Here is a 15,568-nt window from a genome sequence, read left to right on the forward strand (position 1 = left end):
ATAAACAAATCTCACAAAATTGTTTGCAAATTGCAAGATATTTTACAGCCAAGTATGTTTTTTTTTTTTTCTAATTTGTCTCAATATTGTTGTTCACACCATCTAGAAGCAAACATTTTTATGTCAAGAATTGACCATTTCTGGGGCTGGGGATATAGCTGAGATGGTAGAGTGCTTGCCTCACATGCATAAGATCCTGGGTTCAATCCCAAGCACCATTTAAAAAAAAAAAAAGAATTGACCATTTCTGTTCTAAACAATGAATGGAACGTTCATGCTTTTTCAGATCTAATTTTGTTGAAGGCAACCGAAATGGCAATCTTTTTTTCCTTTTCTTTCTTTTTTTCTTTCCAGTTCCAGAGATCAAACCCAGGGCATTGCATATCCTAGACAAGGGCTCCACCACTGAACTATACTGCTAGTCCCTGAAATAGTAATCTGTATTGCTTGCAATTATCAATAATTTAAGAAAAAGAAAAGTAAAGATTGCTTACATTAAAGAGAATGACAGAATTTTCTGCAGGAGGTTCTGCCTGTAGTATTCCCAAAGGCCATCTTTAGTATTCCTAAAAATGGTATGGTTGTAAATAAAGGATGGAAAGAGAGTAAGATGGGAATGGGGAATGAGGATGGAGAAATAGATGGGAATAAGGTAGAGGTAAGGAGATCAAAGGATAAGGGTGATAAGACACATGACCAACCTGTACCAGGGCTTCCCATTTTGTCCTCAAAACAACCCCATGGGGCAGTTTCTCTACTGTCCCATTTTACAGGTGAGTTAACTGAAGTGTCTCAAGGTGGGTTCTGTTCCTGGGAGGGCAGACGCACTTTATTCTCATTCCCCTGCAAGAAGAATCAAGGTTACAGATCTCTTACCTGAGAAACAGGCTCATCTATACCCAGAAAGGGTTCCCTAAATTAGGGATGTTAGAAATACTGACGTGTCCCAAGAAATCAAACACACCTCCAAACTGAGTTGAACCCGGGGTCTTCTGCATGCGAGGCAAGCACTCTTCCAACTAAGCTATAGCCCCAGTCCAAGGCTGGCTTTTACTTTGGCCAGAGGGAGTGCTAGGGAACCTGGCTACCCAGCAGTCTGGGCAGCCAGTTGGGACCCTTTATAAACCTACCCAAAGCTGCCTTCACCCTGATTGGAGGAGATCAGGGGTACAATCTACATGACTGGCTAATTTTATAATTGGGGTGGGCAAAGGGAAGGGCTACAATTAAAATGGCTACAACTGGATCTAATTAGAGCTGAATACTATATTCTGAAAATGGACCACTGGACTTTCTGTTTCTCACAGGGAGCATTCATCTTGGGTGGGCAAGGTGACTTCAATGGAACGTAGAAAAAAGGGAAAAGGAGATGGGGATTTGTTATTAGAACAGAAGTGGGAGGAAGACACCTGAGCAGGTGTCTGCTTCTTGCTATAGTGTTATATTTCATGCTCAAGCTAACTGCTTCCTTCTTTCCATGGGAAGGAGAAAAGGCTGTTTCCTGGGCCTGGAGTGTATGAGATCCTCATGTGACCTTTCCAGACGCATAAACTACCATACCCTTGAATTTATCTCTATCCCCAAACTCATCCAGACAAGAGCAGATCCTTCCAAGTTGATTTCCTGGATGCCTCAGGTACAATCACCATCTTTTATTTTTATTTTTTAAAAATGTTTATTTAGTTGTAGATGAGCACACAGTATCTTTATTTATTTTTATGTGGTGCTGAGGATTGAACCCAGTGCCTCACACACACAAGGTAAGCTCTCTACCACTGAGCTACAGCCTCAGCCCACAATCACCATCTTGATGTCCAAAATGAAGCTTCTTTGAGTGAAACAGATGCTCTCCTCATTCTTAATGAGTGAGACCTTCTAGCTGGTGTGTATGTGCATCTGTGCATGCCTGTGCACTTATGCATTTTGGAACGGGGGTGGGAGGTGAGTCAGATGGCTTCATAACCATGCAACAGATGAGAAAGACTGAGGCAGGGGGAGGTGAAAGGGAGATTTTTCAGGTTTATCTAGAAATGGCAGGTGACCTCCTTGAGTCTCCTAGTACCTGGCTTTTTCATAATATTTAATGTGTTTCAAGTCACTCCACTTCTGTCATTTGGCTATGAAGGAGCTGCACCTCCATTTTCAGTAGGCATGCTATAGCCAAGGCCAAGCGGCACTGACTGTGGGAAGTCAACCTTGTAAACATGAGTTCTTCATCCAGTAAGGCAGGACGGGTTGGGGTCACCTGGGCTTCATCAGCCCCTCAGAGGAGGGTAACTACCCTCGGGTATCTCTTACTAGATTAGCAGCTTAAGGCTCTGCTCCCTTCTACAATAACATCCTCTTCCAGGTGCTGAGTTTGATAGTTTGTAGAACCCTGTCCCCTGCTATCCCATGGCTTTCTCTTGACCACCTTGAGAGGTAGGCATGGGTAAATGCATTTTATAGATGAAGAAATAGAGAGTTGAAGTGACCTGTCAACACTCCGCGGCTCCACTCATTCCAACTGCGGGACCACACAGTCCCTGTTGAATCCCAAGGCAGCACAGTATGGCAGGACTTTAAGGAAAGGTCTGATTTGTGCACACACCTGCACAATTGAGGCAGGTTGGCTCATGTGAGTGTCTTTGGCATTTGGATAATTATTTGAGTGGGACTGTCCTAAGCAATGCAGAGTCCCAATTAGCATCCCTGTCCCCTAGACATGAAATAACAACAGCACTGTCTACCCACTCATTGACAACCAAAATATCTCATATTTTTAAAAGCTCCCTATTGCACTCCCTACCCCCCACCCAGCCACCTCCACCACTTAGAACCACAGGGCTACAGTCAGCTTTGGACCTGGATCCCCTTTATTTATCTTTTCTCCTCGCCCCGCCCTACGCCATCCTGGGGATTTAACCTCAGCCCCCTCTACCACTGAGCAACACCCCACGTCCTTTTAATTTTTTTAATTTGAAACAGGGTCTCATTAAATTGCGCAGGCTGACCTCGCAATCGGGCTCCTTCTGCCTCAGCCTGCGGAGGAGCTGGGATTACAGGAGTCTGAGGAGGAGGGAGCCACCACCTCTCCTGGCCAGGTCCCCTTTCTCTTGCTCCACCCCTTCCACCCTTCTTCCCGCCCAGGGCTGTTCCAGGGCTCCTCCCCCTTGGACTGCCTCTGCCAGAAAGAGCCCAGGTTACCACGGCTTGAGCTTTCACCAGCCTCTCGGGCCTAAGGGGCCTTTACGGAGGCTGGTTCCCAGGATTAAGCAGAGCGTGGGGATGGATGGGTAGAAAGACCGGAGGGAAAGGACCCCACCCCCGCCCCCTGCAGGCCTCACCTAATCGCCACACTCTGCGTTATTACCCGCCTAACGCAGCGTGCTTTTAAATAAAATATGCAAAGATTTCCCTCTCAAATTATCTCCCCAGGCAAGCAAGTTCAACTCCAGCTTGTTAATGGAAAAAATGCAAATAGGGCCTCCCGCCCCTCTCCCCCAGCCCCTAGGCTCTGGACAGCTAATGCGCTTTGCTTGCCTTCTTTCTGGGAATTTCTGTTTCCAGAAAACATTATTGTTTTTCAGGGTACCGAGGAGCCTTTCCCAGGTGTCATCCAAAAGGAGAGTCTTGGAAAAGAGGTAACAGTTCATGAAGGAAGGAGTTTGGGGAAATCGCACTTTTGCAGAGCCTGCCTTCTTCTGAGCCTCATTTTCCTGGTCTGAAATCTCAATTAGACTCCCAGGGCTACTGAGGATGCAGGGAAAGGCAGGGCGGGCCCACTCGTGGTAGGTGTGCGTTTTCATTTTAAACAGCTACATTTGGAGGATAGAGAGATGGAGAAAACAGACTCCTGCCTGCATCAAACTCACAGTCTAGTAGGAAAAAATAAATAAACAAACAAAAACAAAAAAACAACAAACCTAAACAAAAAAAACCCCAGGTCATTTCAAATTTAAAAAGCATTTACAGCTACTTTAACCAAGTAATCAAAGTCAATCTCTTCATAATCAGACAAATGGCCATCTGTCTGTTTCCTAGTGTGCAGCCCTGAAGACACACTATCTTTTAGGTACCATTCCTGCCAAAGATGCAGAACTTGAGAAATGCAGAACCAGGAGGAAACCCTTAGGCAAATCCAAATTCATAGTTAGGTTGTAAAATAGTCCGTGGATGTTCTTAAGAAATATCAATGCCACGAAGAAAGAACCAACAATTCCAAAATAAAGGGGTCCACAGACACAAGACCATTAAATGCAAATATAATTCTGGACTAGACCCTAGATTGAAAAAAGTTCTGTAAGGGACATTTGGCAAAATTCAAATATGAATTGATATGATATTTTATTGTATCTATCTTAAATTTTCTGAATATGAGCATTATATTGTAGTTATGTAGAAGAGTCTCCTTGTTTTGGGAAAATATATGTGGAAATGTTTAGGGGTAAAAGATTAGGATGCTTGCAACTTCATCTCAGATGGTAACAAAAAATAAATGTGGCAAAATGTCAACAACTGTTGAATTAGGTGAGAGCTTTAGGCTGTACATGAAATTATTCTTGCAACTGTTCTGTAGACTTGCAATTTTTCAAAATAAAAAGTTGAAAAATGAAAAACCAATTATAGTTGATTTTTCAAAGCATGATAATGACATTATAACTATGATTTTTGAAGCTATCTTTTAGAGATAATTTCTGAATAAAACATTAATAGATGAAATAAAAAAGATCAGTATTATTTGCTTAAAAATGAAACAGGAGGAAGGAAGTAGCTGGGGAGTTAGGTGGAACCAGATTGGTTGTGGGCTGATAATTGTTGAAGTTGGGTGATGAAGATATTCTTTTTCTTCTGTTTGAATTTTTCCATAATAAAAAATTCTGTTGCTTTTTTTTTTTTAAAGGAAAGTAATTATAAGTAATTATAAAAAAAATAGTGCATATCAGGAGAAAAGCATGTGTCTAGCAGGGGACACAATCCAGTAAATGGGTTTGGAATTGGTTTTCTAGAAAAACAAAAGTGTTGGTCTGGGCATGGTGGTAAATACCTATATTCCTGAAGATCTGGGAGGCTGAGGCAGGAGGATCATTATTCTGAAGCCAGCTTGGACAACTTAGTGAGACCCTGTCTCAAAATAAAAAATAAGCTTATAAAAAAGACTGGGGATATAGCTCAGTGATTTAAAAACAAACAAACAAACATCAAAACCAGTGTCTTCTGTGTGTTGAGCCCTGGTGCCATCTGCTGCCAAGCTACCTGGATTCAAATCCTGCCTCCACCTCTGACTAACTGATGACCTTGAACACGTCTCTCTACCTCAACTGCCTCACGTCTAAAACAGGAAGAAGAAGAATATCACTTACCCCACAGGGAAGTCGTGAAGATTACATGCATTGATAAGTGTCTTTGCAGTGACTTGGAACAGGGCCTGGCCCAATGACATAATAAGTTTACTCTGCACCAGGTACTGTTCTCAAAGGATGCAGAGGAACTGGAAGACAAGAAAAGAGTGCTTCTGCTTCTCTTTCTCCTTCTCCTCTTCCATTTCTTCTTCCTCCTCCTGCTTTTTCCCCCCTGGCACTGGGGATCAAACTCAGGGGCTCTCTACCACTGAAGTACATCCTTACCCCTTTTTATTTTTATTTTGTGACAGAGTCTGGCTAGGTTGCCAGGCTGCTCTGGAACTTGTGATCCTCCTGCCTCAGCCTCCAGAGCTATTGGGATTACAGGACTGTGTGGTCATGCTGGCCTCTTCCTCCTTCTTCTGTTAGTAATATCCCTTATTGTTATTTTTAATCAATACATAATAATTGCATATATTTCTGAGGTAGAAGACAGGTTCTTTTTCCTCAAAGATCTGAGCCTTACGGGGCAGATGGAACACAAATCCAAAGGCACAATATCAAAGCACTGTATTATTGTATTATTTACAACATTAAATACACTGAAAATAACTAAGCATCCATCAATAGGGAAATGGCTAGGGAAATAGTTATATTCAGTAACATTGAGTAATGTCAGGGAAATTCCCATTTTTATCATATTAAGTGAAAAAGTCAGGATCAAAATTGCAAATGTCATATGACTTTGATCATTTTTTTAGAAAGGATAGAATTCAAGGAGATAAATTGAAAGGTTGACAATGATTACCTCTAGATGGTGCTATTTGGGTGTGATTAAAATTCAAAAATTTTTTAAATTTAATAATATATATGAATGACTTTTATGATAGGAAAATATAAACCTTATTTTGTAAAAACAAACAAACAAACAAAAAACAGCAACGACAAGTAATGGCACTGTACCCAGTGGTGCACGATGTAATCCCAGCAGCTCTGGAGGCTGAGACAGGAGGATCAAGAGTCCAAAGCCAACCTCGGCAAAAGTGCGGTGCTAAGCAACTCATTGAGACCCCTGTCTCTAAGTAAAATACAAAATGGGTCTGGGGATGTGGTTCAGTGGTTAAGTGCCCCTGAGTTCAATTCCCAATACAAAACCAAAAACAAACAAACAAACAAAAAACCCAAAACAAGTAACTGTGAGCATCATTAGCCAGGAGGAAAATACAAATTAAAACCACAATATCACTTCATATCCACAGGGATATTTTTAATCAAATGACAGATAATACCAAGTGTTGGTAAGGAGGTGGAGAAATTGGGACCCTCATAACTGGCTGGTGGGAATGTAAAATGGGGCAGTTTCTTTGTAAAATAATCAGGTGGTTTCTTTAAAGTTTAAAAATAGGGGGCTGGGGTTGCGGCTCAGTGGTAGAGCACTTGCCTAGTATGTGGAAGGCACTGGATTTCATCCTCAGCACCACATAAAAATAAATAAATAAAATAAAGGTATAAAAATACAATAACATTTAAAAAAATAAACATAGTGTTATTACACAACCCAGCAATTCCATTCCTAGGTATATTTATCCTCAAGAGAACTGAAGACATATATTCACAAAACACTTGATTACTCATAATTGCCCCAAGTGGAAACAACCCAAAGTCCATCAACTGGCGAATGGAAAACAAAAAGTGATATATCTATACAATGGAATATTATCCTTTTTTTCCCTTAATTTTTTGTTTTAATTAGTTATACATGACAGTAGCATGTACTTATATGCTTTGATATATCATACATAGATGGGATATAATTTCTCATTTTTCTGAGTATGTATCTTGTAGAATCACGTTAGTCATACAGTCACATACATACATAAAGTAATAATGTCTGTTTCATTCTACTATCTTTCTTATCCCCACATCCCCTGCCTTCCCCTCCTTGGAATATTATCTTTTTAAAAATGAGGTACTGATGTATTTTGTTTATTTTAACTGTATGACATGACCACATCATATTTGCAATCATGCTTGCCAACCATAAGGTTGAAAAGTAGGGTTGTGAAATTACAGATGTCTAGAGGATTGAACCGAGAGGTACTTAACCACCCCACCGGGGAACATCCCCAGCCCTTTTTGTATTTTATTTAGAGACAAGGTCTTACTGAGTTGCTTAGCCTTATTAAATTGCTGAGGCTGACTTTGAACTCACAATCCTCCTGCCTCAGCCTCCCAAGCCACTTTCTTTTCTTTTTTTTTTTTTTTAATATTTATTTATTCTTTTTTTAGTTTTCGGCAGACACAACATCTTTGTTTGTATGTGGTGCTGAGGATCGAACCCGGGCCACACGCATGCCAGGCCAGCGCGCTACCGCTTGAGCCACATCCCCAGCCCCCAAGCCACTTTCTGTGCTATGTGGCTCTTTCCACTGAACCTGTTGGAAAGTCAGAAGTACAATGGCTATCAGAAGGTTAGGAGGGCCTGAGCCAGCTGCATGGTGGTGACGAAGGAGGGCTCAGACAGAGTCTAATGCCCTCTATCGGATGAAGTATTGGCTGGATGTAGGCTTAAGGAGAGGGAGCTGTTGAGGACAACTGCCTCAGGATTGCCAAAACAAAAACAGAAAAAGCTCATTTTGGCAAGAACATGGAGAAATTGGAAGCCTTGTTAGTTGCCATGGAAGATATAAAAAAGTGTGGCAGCTCTGGAGAATGGTATGACAATTCCTCAAGAAAATTGAACAGCACTTCTATATGATCCAACAATTTCTCCTCTGGGCATACATCCCCCAAAGACTTGAAAGGAAAGACTCAAATACATTCATCAGAACATTATTTACAACAGCCAAAAGGCAGAAACAACCCAAATGCCCATCAACAGATGAATGGATAAATAAAACGTGGTATATCCCTACAATGGAATATTATTCATCTCTGAAAAGGAAGACAATTCTGACTCTTGCTACCACAGCAACAAACCTTGAAGATATAATGCTGAGCAAAATAAGCCAGTCATAAAAGGACTAATTCTGTATGATTATTTCAATTAGATGAGATGAAAAGTGTAGCCCAATTTTTAGACAGAAAATACAATGGTGGTTGCCAGGGGCTAAAGATGAAGAGGAAATGATTATTTAATAGGTAGAGTTTTGGTTGGCCTGAAGAAAAAGTGGTGATGTTGGCACAACAATGTAAATGTACTCAATGACACAGAACCGTACACTTTAAAAACGGTTAAGATGATAAATGTTAAGTTGTGTATGTTTTGTCACATACATCCCCCCACACACATGCACACATACACATGCCCACATAAAAATATAAACAAAAAATGTGATCTCTAATCTAGTGAGGATAGGTCACTGACTGCTGCCTGGACCATTCAGAAGCATCATGTGCACAGTAAATGATACAAAAATCAGTGATTATTGTGTCAGCCATCGGAATTTGGGAGCTATTCAAACTCTGTAGATATGGTGCTGTGGAAGTTATAACTGCAAAATAAATTACTTGGGGTTGATGACCAACAAAATTAGTTTATTTTCACTACCAAAAAGAAAAGAAAAGAAAAAAAGGGGTAACAAGTATAGATAACTTAAATTAGGGGTTTGCAAATGATTTTGGAAGAAATCACACCTTTGATTTGGGTAATCTTTACCTTTTGGAAAAAAGAAAAACCTGAACTTGAGTTAGTGGGCTTGTCAGCTTCCGGTGACTGGAAAGAAATGCAAAGATAATGTTATATTATCATCATGGGCTAAGCAAATAGCCCCCTTGAGCTGTACAGTCTGCGACCTGCACAACCATACTGAGCACCTTTAGTGGCAGTCCGTAGATGAAAGGAACATGAGAACATCTCCCAGGATCCTCAGAAATATATGCGAGAGGGAATGGATGCCTGGGCTTTTCCAGTGGGTGGGGGTTGAGATTACTGCTATTTGAATATGGCCTTGAGGGCACGCGAAGTTTACACAGACTGTTAGAACGGTGTTTATATGTCACTAGATGTAGCTGCTCTTCCACACAGGTGGCCGGAATTGAGTCCTGGGATGCTGATTTAGAGGAGCCCTTCACCTCCCTGGTCCAGTAGGTCAGCTTAGCCCTGGTACCTCTTTTCAGTTTGGAGGAGGCTGGTGGTCGGGGAGGGAGGATCCAGCACAGGAGTCGATGGGCTTGTGTCCGGGATTTTCTGTGAACCCATTGTGTAATGGGGAGGGAAGGACTCTAAGAAGTCTCCCCAGGGCCTCTTCTGAGGGGCTGAGCTGGGACTCCAGAGGCTTAGGGTTCTGGCTAAATACCTGCTCATGTGGGGGGCACTCACTCAGCTTCCCAGTCTTTTGTTGGTCTGCCCCCCCCGACCCCCCCCCCCACCTAAACTGAGTGGCCAGAGCCAGCAGGGTGCCTGGGCGTCCCCCAGGCAAGCGCATAGGCAGCAGCAAGCCCTTCCCTTCTCCTCTCTGTCCATCACGACCCTCGCCCGGGGGTCCTTTGTAGAAGTAGAGGGAGAGACAGAAGAGAGGAAGCCTCTGGCTCTTTATTAAAGGTGTGTGTGTGTGTGTGTGTGTGTGTGTGTGTGTGTAAGGACAGGAAAGTGCGTTGAAAAATGAATGTGTCCCTTTTCCAATTTCCCCACAGCTCCCCGCTCCCAGCCCTGCTCAGCTGTGCAGGTGGACCCCGGGCTTGTCATTAAGTCTCGGTCTCTGACACCTCCGCAGCCTCCACGCCTGGGGCGCTGGGCCTCCGCCTGCCCCTGCCCCTCCCAGCTTCTGCACAGCCGCCAGCACCCCCACCCGCTCCCTCCCGCCCCAGCGCCGCTTCGGGAATCGGCCCCTCACAAAATAGCCCCAGCCTGAAACCCCTCGGGTGACCCTCCTAGATTACTGGAGGAGGAGGCAGGGAAGGACGGAGGCAGAATGCAGGGAGCTAGCGGAGTCCAGGAGGATCTAGCCTAGGGAGGAGGGACTCGGCCTCTGGCCAGATGTTCTTACTCTCACCTCTTCTCCCCGCCCGCACTCCCACCTACCCCTCGGCTCCACTTCCCGTGTACTGCGGTTCTCTCTCTCTCTCTCTCTCTCTCTCTCTCTCTCTCTCTCTCTCTCTCTCTCTCTCTCTCTCTCTCCTTTCTTTCTTTTTTCAATCATTCATTCACAGATCAAGCTCCAGACAGATAGAACTACAAAACAACTTACATATAAGCAAATTTCCCCAAGTCCCACTTTTGGAAACTTACTTTCACCCAGTACTTCCACCTTTCCATCCCCTCTCTGCCCAGCGTTGGTCGCCACCCCCTGCAGCCCGCCCCCCACCGCCTCTCTTCCCCACCTTGCTCTACCCAGTGCCATGGCGCAGACCCTGCCTTCCCGGTAGCACACAGATCTCCCCAGCGTGGGGCCTCCTGCAGCTCACAGGGCTAGTACCTGCTCCAGGCTGGCCCACCTAGGGGCTGCGGGAGGGACTCCCATGGCCTTCCTGTCCCCAAGGGACGCCTGGTAATGCGCTCCCCTCTTTCCCAAACTCTCCCTCACCAAACGCCCCTCTATTCTGCTCTTCCTCACCCCTCTACCCGGACAGGACCGTGCTACTGACTCCACCCACCCGTAGATGTGAACGCCCTCCCTGCACCTGCCACGGAGTGCAAGGGTCTTCACGCCTTCCTCTTGCGTCTTTCCCTCTGCATTCCGATTGTTCCCTTCAGGAAAGGCCAACCACTCCTTTGGGCTTATCTCTTGCCTTCTCTGGTCTTTATGGGACGTCTTTTCTTTCCTGCATTCTCTGATTCTTCTGCCTCTGCTCTCTGCCCCAAACACCCTTGCCCTGACCCTGAGAACCTTCTACAGGTCTACCAGCAAAACTACAGAAGGGCGACCACCTAGCTCCACCTCACTCTTCACTAAGCCTCCTGTCCCTGCTACTCCAGGAGACGTCTCTAACCAGGGTAACCAACAACCTCTACATCTCCAAATATAATGGCGTTCACTTAGTTCTCATTTTGCTTGTCCACAATGCATTATTTGATATGGTATAGTCGTTCCCTTACTTGAAACATTTTTCTCTCTTCTAAGTCATTATTGTCTCCATGTTCTTACATGTCTGTGATAATTTTTTCCTAGCAATTGTGCTTGAGAGGTTGGATGAGCTGATATTTTGTTACAAACACATAGAAATGCAGAATAGAAGAGTTTTTGTTTTGTTTTGTTCCCCCCACCCCCGCCGTTTAAAAAAATGTATAGCTGAGCTTGAAAGCGATAAAGGTAAAAATTTAAGATTTCCAGATGTCAAAATAATACTGTGCATTCCTTCAGAGTAGAATCTGAAGACACATAGCCAATCAAGGTATTGAGATCTAAGCCTAGGGACTGGGCTTCATTCAGTTAAAAGCCAGGGCAGGAGTTAAGGCTCCAGTGTAGAACTAGGATCTCTGCAAAAAAATTGTGAGACAGATAAGGGCTGTCCTCTCTGTTAATTTGGATTGGGGAAACTCTGTCATCTGCCCATTGCCTGTGGGATATGGACAGAAGTGGAAATGGGCTACTCAGCCCAAACCATGAGAGGTATTCATGTTACTCTGAGATATCAGAACCTCTGGTCTGAGAAATGTGTGAGTGGTTGACTACAATTCTGTATTACCTTCCTGATATAACCCCAATCTCAAAATAACCCCAGCTGAAGATAAAAATTGATCCAGAGTCAATGAACCACATCATTCAGATGCAATTCACAATGCCTTCAGAACCCAGGGCATTCATAGAATCCTATAGAAGAAATTTCCCAGAAGACATGTTCAGAAACAAAAAGTACCAAACAAGTAAGGAAATTTAATACCATAAGAGATAGTCAGCAAAACATAGATAATAGTATAATCTAAGATAGTTAAATATAAAAAAAATTGATGTAGGAACACATGATCTATCTTCTTAACAAAGTTTAAGTGTACAATTCTTTATTGATGACCTCAGGTACACTGTTGCACAGTGGATCTCTAGAGCTTTTCATCTTGCTTGGCTGAAACTTTATGCTTGTTGATTAGTAACTCCCCATTTCTCCTTCACCCAGTCTGTGGCAACTACCATTCCACACTTTGATCCTATGGATTGACTTTTTTTTTTTTTTTTTTTTGTATTGGGGATTGAACCCAGAGGTGTTTTATCACTGAGCTATATCTCCAGCTCTTTTTATTTTTTATTATTGATTTATTTGGGTACTGGGATTGAACTCAGGGGCACTCAACCACCGAGCCACATCCCCAGCCTTATTTTGTATTTTATTTAGAGACAGGGTCTCACTGAGTTGCTTAGTGCCTTGCTTTTGCAGAGGCTGGCTTTGAACTCTCAATCCTCCTGTCTCAGTCTCTCAAGCTGCTAGGATTACAGACATGTACCACCACACTCATTGGATTTGACCGTTTTATATATATTGTATGATGAAATCTCACAGGACTGGGGATGTAGCTCAGTGGTAAAGCATTTGCCTATCAGTCATGAGGTCCTGAGTTTGATCCCTAGCATTAAAAAAAAAAAAAAAAAGGATTTATATAGTATTTATCTTTCTATGACTGGCCTATTTATTTGTTGATGAACATTTAAGTTGTTTCCGCATCTTGGCTATTTAAATAGTGCTGCAATGAACTAGATCTTTAGATTGCTTTGGATTTTAACAATATTAATTTTGACAATATTAATTTTTCCTGTCCATGAACATGTGATGTCTTTCCATGTGTTTGTGCCTTGTTTAATTTCTTTCATCCATACTGTGTAGTTTTCAGTGTACAAGTCTTTCACTTTCTAGGTTAAGTTTGTTCCTAGGTATTTCATTCTTTTTTCATGCAATTATAAAAGGGATTGTTTTCCTAACTTTCTTTTCAGATAGTTGTTGTGTACAGGAATGCAACTGGTTTTTGAATGTCCATTCTGTGTCCTGCAATTTTACTGAATTTACTTGTTAGTCCTAACATTTTCTAATGGTGTCTTTAATATATAAGATCACATCGTCATCAAACAAAGATGATTTTACTTCTTCCTTTTTGGTTTGCACATCCTTTATTTCTTTTTCTTACCCAATTTCTCAGGCTAGGACTTCCTGGATGATGTGACTAAATGTGTGAGAACTGACATCTTTTATTCCTGATTTTAGATGAAAATCTTTCAGTTTTTCTCCGTTGAGTGTGGTTTTAGCTGAGGGCTCTTCATATATGGGCATATTATGTTCAGACAATTTTCTTCCATTTCTAGTTTTAAAAAATATGTTGTTGTAGATGTACACAATACCTTTATTTTCATTTATTTTTACGTAATGTGAGGTTGAACCCAGTGCCTCACACATGCTAGACAAGCCCTCTACTACATAACCTCAACCCCTTTTTTGGAGAGGTTTTGGGGGTTTTTTTAACCATGAAAAGGTGTTGCATTTTGTCAAAAACTTTTTTTGGCATCTATTCAGGCAATTTATGTGATTTCTGTTCTTTATTTGATCAATGTGGTATATCACATTAGTTGATTTTTGTATGTTGAACCAGCCTTGGATTCCAGGAGAAATCCCACTTGATCATGGTATATGATAATTTTAAGGTGCTATTGGATTTGGTTTGCTAGAATTTTGTGGAAGATTCTTATATGTTTTAAAATATTCAGAGCTGGGTCTGGGGTTGTAGCTCAGTGGTGAAGTGTTTGCCTAATATGAGGCACTGGATTTGATCCTCAGCACCACATAAAAATAAATAAATAAAAGCAATGTGTCCATCTACAACTAAAAATATTTTAAAAAAATATTCAGGGCTGGAGTTGTAGATCAGTGATAGAGCAGCTGGCTACCATGTGTGAGGCACTAGGTTTGATTCTCAGCATCACATAGATATAAATAAATAAAATAAAGGTCTATTAACAACTAAAAGTATACTGTAAAAAAATAAAATATTCACAGATACAAGAAAATAATAAAATACATAAGACAAAGAAGACATACACAAAATGGACAGATAAATTTGAGGTAACTTCTAAAAGTAAAACTGGTGCTTGTGGAAATTAATGCCGCATATCTGAAGTCACACACTTTGAGACTGAAGATCTCAAGCTTCTTTTTAACTTTTTTATTTATATATGACAGCAGAATGCATTACAATTCTTATTTCACATATAGAACACAATTTTTCATATCTCTGGTTGTATACAAAGTATATTCACACCAATTCATGTCTTCATACCTGTACTTTGGATAATCATGTCCATTACATTCCACCATCATTGCTCCATCCTCCATGCCCCCTCCTTTCCCCTCCCACCCCACCCTATCTAGAGTTCGTCTATTCCTCCCATGCTTCCCCTCCCTATCCCACCATGAATCAGCCTCCTTATATCAGAGAAAACATTTGGCATTTGGTGTTTTGGGATTGGCTGACTTCACTTAGCATTATCTTCTCTAACTCCATCCATTTACCTGCAAATGCTATGATTTTGTTCTCTTTTATTGCTGAGTAATATTCCATTGTGTGTATATGCCACATTTTTTAATCCATTCATCTACTGAAGGGCATCTAGGTTGGTTCCACAGTTTAGCTATGGAAGGTAACTTCTAAATTGTGCTGCTATAAACGTTGATGTGGCTGTGTCCTTGTAGTATGCTGTTTTTAAGTCCTTTGGGTATAGACCGAGGAAAGGGATAGCTGGGTCAAATGGTGGTTCCATTCCCCAAAATATGGAACGCTTCATGAATTTCATGTCATCCTTGTGCAGTGGGGGTGGGGGGCATGCTAATCTTCTCTGTATCATTCCAATTTTATTATATGGGCTGCTGAAGTGAGCACTGAAGATCTCAAGCTTTTAACCACTGTTACATTGCTTCATTTACTAGGTGCTTTTTCTTTTTCTTTTCTTCCTTCCTTTTCTTTTCTTCTTCTTCTTCCTTTTTTTTTTCCTTTGAGGAAAAGTTAATTTGAGGCTTATGATTTCAGAGGTCTCAGTCCATAGACAGCTAACTCCGTTGCTCTGTGCCTAAGGTAAGGTGGAACATGATGGCAGGAGGGTGTGGCAGAGGAAAGCAGCTCAGGCCAGGACATAGCAACAAGGAAGCAGAGCCCAGGTGCTGTTTTAATCATAGGTAGAGCTGTCTGTTTCCTTCAGAGGACCAGGAACTGCTCAAGGTCAGGCCTGGATGGGGTTTGTTTCTGTGTTATTAGTGAATATCTACTGAGTTGAATCTGATTGAAAGCTTTGAGGATGGAACTGATATTGGTGGGTGCCCACAAGATTAATGGT

General features: G+C 42.0%; 1 pseudogene; it reads right to left on the bottom strand.

The window, feature by feature from the left end:
- Positions 1-15,002: 15,002 nt before the first annotated feature.
- Positions 15,003-15,117, bottom strand: LOC143405289 (U6 spliceosomal RNA; annotated as a pseudogene).
- Between the last annotated feature and the right edge of the window lie 451 nt (positions 15,118-15,568).

The sequence above is a fragment of the Callospermophilus lateralis genome, chromosome 7 (assembly GCF_048772815.1).
Source record: "Callospermophilus lateralis isolate mCalLat2 chromosome 7, mCalLat2.hap1, whole genome shotgun sequence".
Taxonomy (NCBI): domain Eukaryota; kingdom Metazoa; phylum Chordata; class Mammalia; order Rodentia; family Sciuridae; genus Callospermophilus; species Callospermophilus lateralis.